Source organism: Callithrix jacchus, chromosome 7, assembly GCF_049354715.1.
Source record: "Callithrix jacchus isolate 240 chromosome 7, calJac240_pri, whole genome shotgun sequence".
Lineage (NCBI taxonomy): Eukaryota > Metazoa > Chordata > Mammalia > Primates > Cebidae > Callithrix > Callithrix jacchus.
Window position 1 is genome coordinate 18,413,943 of NC_133508.1, and position 7,485 is coordinate 18,421,427.

A 7,485-nucleotide genomic window follows, 5' to 3' on the forward strand; every position below is an offset into this window, starting at 1 on the left:
CAAAATGAAAGTAAATTAATTATAGAATTTTCTAAGGTATAATCTAGGGACATAAATGTCAATATAAAGATTGGGTTAATAATATGCCTGGAAATTGCATACGTATTAAGAATTTAGTGCTTTTTAAGCACTTAAAAATCTTCATGTATGCAATCACAGGCATATTAATCTGGTTTTAAAAATCCAGGCCCGACTCAGTGGCTCATGCCTATAATCCCAGCACTTCGGGAGGCCAAGGTGGGTAGATCACGTGAGGTCAGGAGCTCGAGACCAGCCTGACCAACATAGTGAAACCCCGTCTCTATAAAACTACAAAATTAGCCAGGCATGGAGGCACATGCATGTAATCCCAGCTACTCAGTAGGCTGAGACGGAAGAATTGCTTGAATTGGGAGGCAGAGGCTGTAGTGAGCCAAAATCACATCACTGCACTCCAGCCTGGGCAACAAGAGCAAAATTCTGTCTCAAACAAATAAATAAATAAATAAAACTTAATGCCATGTTTCACAAACCACTATGAATTAGAACTCCTTTTATTATTAAAATACCTATGTGCAACCAAAACTTTAAGAAACAAAAGCCCTGAGACATCAAACTTAAATCACCAGAAAATGGAACAAATATTCCTGCCCAAAGGTACGTAATTAAATCTAATCATGAGGAAACATCAAACAAAGTAAATGGCGGGACTGTCTATAAAACAACGATCCTGTGCTGTAGAAAATGTGCAAGTCAGGAAAGAAAAACGAAGGAACCACTCTAGACTAAAAGAGATGATAACCAAATGTAATTCCTAACCCTGGATTGGATCTTAACCCAGAATATACATGTGCTGCATACATACATGCCGATGAGACTGGAATAAGGTCTACCAATTAGATAAAGGTATTGTATTGTTAAACTAAATAAGGCCTGAGAAGCAGTCTGTACTTCTACATTTGAGACCTGTGGACGAACAGTAACCTAACTTAATAGGCAGACAAGATTGATAACCTAACTAAAAGTATGCACCTGTAACAATAGCTGTGTCTTGGCCAATCCCAGGGGACATACTTCAACCACTCACAGACTGCTAGGTGTTCAAAACTGTTTTCAGATATGATAGATGCCAATGTGTAACCAATCCAGCTGTTTCTGTGCTTCACTGCCGATTTCTGTATGTCACTTCCCTTTTTTTGTCTATAAATTTGTTCTGACCACAGGGCATCCCTGGAGTCTTTCTGAATCTGCTGATTCTGGGGGCTGCCTGATTCACGAATCACTCCTTGCTTAATTAAACTCATTTAAATTTAATTCGGCTGAAGTTTTTCTAATAGCAGTATCAATGTTGATTTCCTGATTTAAGCTATGGTACAGTGGCAAGGTAGGAGGATGTCCTTGTTCTTGAGAAATATGCACTAACGAAATTAGGGGTTAATATTTCAACTTATTCTCAAATGATTCACAAAATATTATGAAGAGAGAAAACTACAGCAAGTAGGACAAAATGTTAACAGCTGGGGAATTCAAGTGAAGGGTTTAGAGGTGCTTTTTCTACTATTCTTAACAACTTTCCTGTAACTTTAAAATTATTTTAAAATAAAAAATGACCCATATATATATTTTAAATTTTATTTATTTGAGATGAAGTTTCATTCTTGTAGCCCAGGCTGGAAGGCAATGGTGTGATCTCAGCTCACCGCAACCTCCGCCTCCCAAGTTCAAGTGATTCTCCTGCCACAGCTTTCCGAGTAGCTGGGATTACAGGCACGTGCCACTACGCCCGACTAATTTTGTATTTTTAGTAGAGATGGGATTTCTCCATGTTGGTCAGGCTGGTCTTGAACTCCCGACCTCAGGTGATCCGCCTGCCTCAGCCTCCCAAAATGCTGAGATTACAGGCATGAGCCACCACGCCTGGCAACCAATATATTTTAAAAGCTATAACAGAACATTTAAAAAAATCCAAAATGTTTACAGTATACTTTTAAGCTTCATATCTCAAGGAGATATCTATGTCTATTTAAATCTTTTGTAAGTTTAGACTAAAACTATAAACAAATTGAATTTTAAGTTCTATTCAGTGCCTTCCTACTAGAAATTACAAAACTGCATTGCTTATTTTTTATTCTATCAGTTATATGTTTAATCCAAATCTAAATGTATGTGAAAGGAAAGTACCTCTATGCTTCCCATAGGCATATGAAAAGTATTTTATTTATTTATTTATTTTTTAGACAGAATCTTGCTCTGTTGCCAGATACCAGGCTGGAGTGCTGTGACAGGATCTCAACTCACTGCAACCTCCACCTCCTGGGTTCAAGCAATTCTCCTGCCTCAGCCTCCCAAATTAGCTGGGACTACAGGCATGCGCCACCATGCCCAGCTAATTTTTGTATTTTTTAGTAGAGTCGGGGTTTCACCATGTTGGCCAGGATGGTCTCGATCTCCTGACCTCGTGATCCGCCCGCCTTGACCTCCCAAAGTGCTGGGGTTATAGGCGTGAGCCACTGTGTCCGGCCTGAAAAGTATTTTAAATGTTGTCTTTTACAGTTATTTCTTCCTTCAAAGATCTCTTAATGATCTATTGTATCAGTCTCATCGTCTATAACTAATATTAACTTTGTTATGAAGTCGTTTTAAGCCAGAATTCTGTCTATTTAGTGGTACCCTAATATGTTTATACACATGTAATTAACAAAGAACCCATCACATCAGATTACCAACACAGTATTTTGTTAAAGTACAGACAATTATTTTGCAGTATGATTTACTAATCAATCTAACCCAGTAATTTTGCCAAAGCTTTACTATGTAGGGGAGATAAAGGTAAGATATGAGGAAGATGTTAATTCCCTACAACAGGACCTGACAAGCAGTAGGCCTGAGATACATACCTGTGGGGAGGAAAAGGGATTATTGCAAAATTTAGATCATTTGAATATATCACTAGAAACTATGAGATAGCAGCATAATAATTAGATGCTTAAACATCTAAAGATAGGAAAATAATGCTTCTGAAAATCAACAGATGTCAAGCAACAAAAACTCTTGGGGAAAATGACTTTGCTATATTTTTTGCATGCTTCTTTAAAAGGCTAAAACTATCAAGGATGTTGCTGTATTCATATCAAATTAACATCTTGAAAAATATTTTCGAAAACTTGCATATTGTGTAATCTAGCAAGCTATAAAGCTATGAAAATAGAAAACAGAATATAAAGGAATTGGCACCAAGTATAAATGAAAGTTGCTAGTATCAAAATTTCTGGATCTGTGTTTCAAATGCCAAAGTCTATAGGACTGCATTCTACAGTTCTATCTGTTACAAGCCCTGACTTGCCTATTGAAAGCCCTGAGTTGCCTATTGAAAGTTACGGTGATTTATGGAGAAGCTCAAAAGAAGATGCAGTCACAGAAAACAGTATAAGCCAAATTCTAAGTCCTCCCGCCCCCGTTCATCTAAATGGGCTCAGTTCCATTCCTCCTCAGCTAGGGCTCTTTTTTTCTTTTCTTCTTTTTTTATTAGAAGGAAGTGTAGTTGCAAATAGGAAAAATGAAAAAGAAGCAGAGAAACAAAAGGAGGGAAAGACAGCAATATGATGAAAAAGAAAACAGAAGAGAGAAGAATGTGAGATGGGTATTACTTTACAACAGTAGTTTTTGAACTTTAAAAGAGAAATCTTTTTTTTAAAGAAAGAGGAAGAAAAAGAAAGAAAAGAATAAAGAAAAAAAGAATGAAAGAGAGAAAGAAAGAGGAAGAGAAAGAGGGAGAGAGAATGGGAATCTTGCTCTATTGCCCAGGCTAGAATGCAGTCTAAAAATGGATATTAAAAACCTCTTTTATGCCAATAAATGTGCTTAACAGTGAAGACAGGAAGGAATAAGGGAGGAAGATAACAAACAAGCAGCCAACCAAAATTTCATTTAAACCTGTGAAATGCTATGCAATTGCTGAGGAGTGATTTACTTCCAATTATGTGGTCACTTTTAGAATAGGTGTAATGTGATAATGAGAAAAATGTATGTTTTGTGGATTTGGGGTGGAGAGTTCTGTAAATGTTTATTAAATTTACTTATTCCAGGTCTGAGTTCAAGTCTTGGATATCCTTGTTAATTTTCTGTCTCATTGATCTGTCTAATATTGACAATATAGTGTTAAAGTCTCCCACGATTATTGTGTGGGAGTCTAAATCTCTTTGTAAGTCATTAAGAACTTGCCTTATGTATCTGGGTGCTCCTGTGTTGGGTACATATATATTTAGGATCATTAGCTCTTCTTGTTACATTGATTCTTTTACTATTATGTAATGTCCTTCTTTGTCTCTTTTGGTCTTTGTTGCTTTAAAGTCTATTTTATCAGAGATGAGAATTGCAACTCCTGCTTTTTTTTTTTCTCTCTCTCTCTCTTTCTCCATTTGGTTAGTAAATCTTCCTCCATCCTTTTGTTTTGAGTCTTTTGTATCCTTGCATGTGAGATGGGTCTGGATACAGGATACCAATGGGTTTTAGCTTTTTATCCAATTCACCTGTCTGTGTCTTTTGATTGGGTCATTTAGTCCATTTAAATTTAGGATTGATATATGTTTAATACTGCCATTTAATGCTAGCTGGTTGTTTTGCCCATTACTTGATGTAAATTCTTCATTATGATGATGCTCTTTACCTTTTGGTATGTTTTTGGAATGTCCAATACTGGTTGTTCCTTTCTATGTGTAATGCTTCTTTCAGAAGCTTTTGCAAAGCAGGCCTGGTGGTGATGAAATCTCTGAGTACTTGCTTGTTCACGAAAAATTTTATTTTTCCTTCACTTATGAAGCTTAGTTTGGCTGGATATGAAATTCTGGGTTGAAAGTTCTTTTCTTTAAGGATGTTGAATATTGGCCCCCACTCTCTTCTGGCTTGTAGGGTTTCTGCTGAGAGATCTGGTATGAGTCTGATAAGCTTCCCTTTGTGGGTAACCTGACCTTTCTCTCTGGCTGCCCTTAGCATTTTCTCCTTCATTTCAACCCTGGTGAATCTGACGATTATGTGCCTTGGGGTTGCGCTTCTTGAGGAATATCTTTGTGGTGTTCTCTGTATTACCTGGAGTTGAATATTGTCCTGCCTTGCTAAGTTGGGAAAGTTTTCCTAGATAATATCCTGAAGAATATTTTCCAGCTTGGATTCATTCTCTTCGTCACATTCAGGTACACCTACCAAACGTAGAGTACGTCTTTTCACATAGTCCCATATTTCTTGGAGACTTTGCTCATTCCTTGTTACCCATTTTTCTCTAACCTTGTCTTCTCGTTATTTCATTAAGTTGGTCTTCGACCTCTGATATCCTTTCTTCTGCTTGATCAATTCTAATGTTAAAACATGTGCATACTTTGAAAAGTTCTTATATTGTGTTTTTCAGCTCCATTAATTCACTTATATTCCTCTCTAAATAGTCTATTCTCATTAGCATTTCGTCAAACCTTTTTTCAATGTTCTTAGTTTCTTTGCATTGGGTTAGAACATGTTCTTTTAGCTCACAGAAGTTTCTTATTATCCACCTTCTGAAGCCTGATTCTGTCAATTCATCACATTCATTCTCCATCAGACCTTGTTCCGTTGCTGACGAGGAGCTGCAATCCCCTGTAGGAGGAGAGACATTCTGATTTCGGGTGTTTTCAGCCTTTTTGTGCTGGTTTCTCCCCATCTTTGTGGATTTATCCACCTGTTGTCTTTGTAATTGCTGACATTCAAATTGGGTCTCTGAGTGGACGTCCAGCTTGTTGGTGATGATGTTTTTTTTCTGTTTCTTAGTTTTCCTTTGGTGGACGCCCCTCCCCCACAGAGCTGGACCTTCCTGGGTTCATCTGTGCTTGCTGTGAAACTCTCAATCTTCAGTGCTTCCAATTGTTGTTTTTTTGTGGGGGTGGGACCAGCCGAGCCCCATCACCTGGCTCCCTGTCTAAGAGCTTGTACTTCTTTTTTTTTTAGTTGAATGGTCAACTCTCTCCCAGGTATTCCAGTTGCCCACTAAAAAGTCGCCTGAATCTGTGTAATTTCCCCTGCAGCAACCCACTGTACCAGCGGCATTGAGATTCATGGCACTCCTCTGCCCGGGAGTCTCCCGGTCTGGCTCCCCACTTCAGTCGCCCCTTCAGTCAGCTGAATGGGTGACTCTGCCTTCCCGGAGCTCCAAACGCCAACTAAAAGACGTTTGGAGGGCACCCAGTCCCGTATACTCCGCACTGAGAACCGCTGTGCCGGGGCACCAGCAAAATAGCTGCACTGGCTAAAAGAGTCATGCTGGTGACCCGTGGGGCTCCTCTGCCGGGAATCTCCTGGTCCATGGGCAACAAAAATTCATCTGGAAGTGTGGCATCCACTCATTCTCTGCGCTTTCACCAGGAGCTATAATCCTGAGCTGCTGCTAATTGGCCATTTTGGATCTCTCCTGCTAGGGATCTTTTGACCTGAGAGACTGGTTCAGGCCATGACAGGAAGTAGGAATGAGACATGCTTGATTATACACCTCCAGCGTTAACATCAACACAGATTTTAAGTCTGATACGAAACATTTTACAACCATTCTCTCTGAAGCCTGTGACCTGGAGGCTTCATGTGCATGATAAAACTTTGGTCCCCACAACCTTTTTTTTGGGGGGGATGGGGTCTCACTCTGTTGCCCAGGCTAGAGTGCAGTGGTGCATTCTCAGCTTGTTGAAACCTCTGCCTCCTACATTCAAGAAATTCTCCCACCTCAGCCTCCCGAGTAGCTGGGATTACAGGGGTATGCCACCATTCCTGGATAACTTTTGCATTTTTAGTAGAGATGGGGTTTCACTGTGTTGGCCAGTCTGGTCTCAACCTCCTGAGTCTCCACAACCTCTTATAACAACCCAGACATTCCTTTCTGTTGATCCCAGGTCTTTGGATAAACTCAACCAATTGTCAATCAGAAAATTTTTAAATCTACTGATAGATAAACTCAAGTTCTTCCTCAAATAAAGCATACCCTGTCTGCCTGTTCTTTGAATTTTAAAAGTCCTAACCCACTGATTCCCTAACCTGCCAGGGTGTGCCTAGACATGCCCAGGCATATCTTAACTTATAGCATATACTGCTTTCCTTATTTAGACATGTTATTGCTTTCCTAGCTCTTTAGCAAGAGTCTTCCTCCCTCCCTTTGCTCTCCATTGTCTTTACCAATATAGGATAGTTTTAAGCTCAGCCAATTGGGGTTTAGCTTAGACTGTGAGGTCCAGCTCCAGCCAATGGAGACTGGACACATGGTCGAAGCCTAATGCATTAGGGATAAAAAGTCCCCCTCTCCTTTGTTCATGGTGCTCTTGTGGCGAGCAGGTTCACGGGTGGCACCCTTATGCGTAAGTAAAATTGCCTTGCTGAGAACTCCTTTGAGGGCTTGTTTTCTTTGCAACTTCAAACTTTTACTTCTAACATCTACTTATAAGCTGGAATCCCCAACCCCCAAAGTTGTCCTCCCTTTCTAGACCAAACCAATGTATTTTC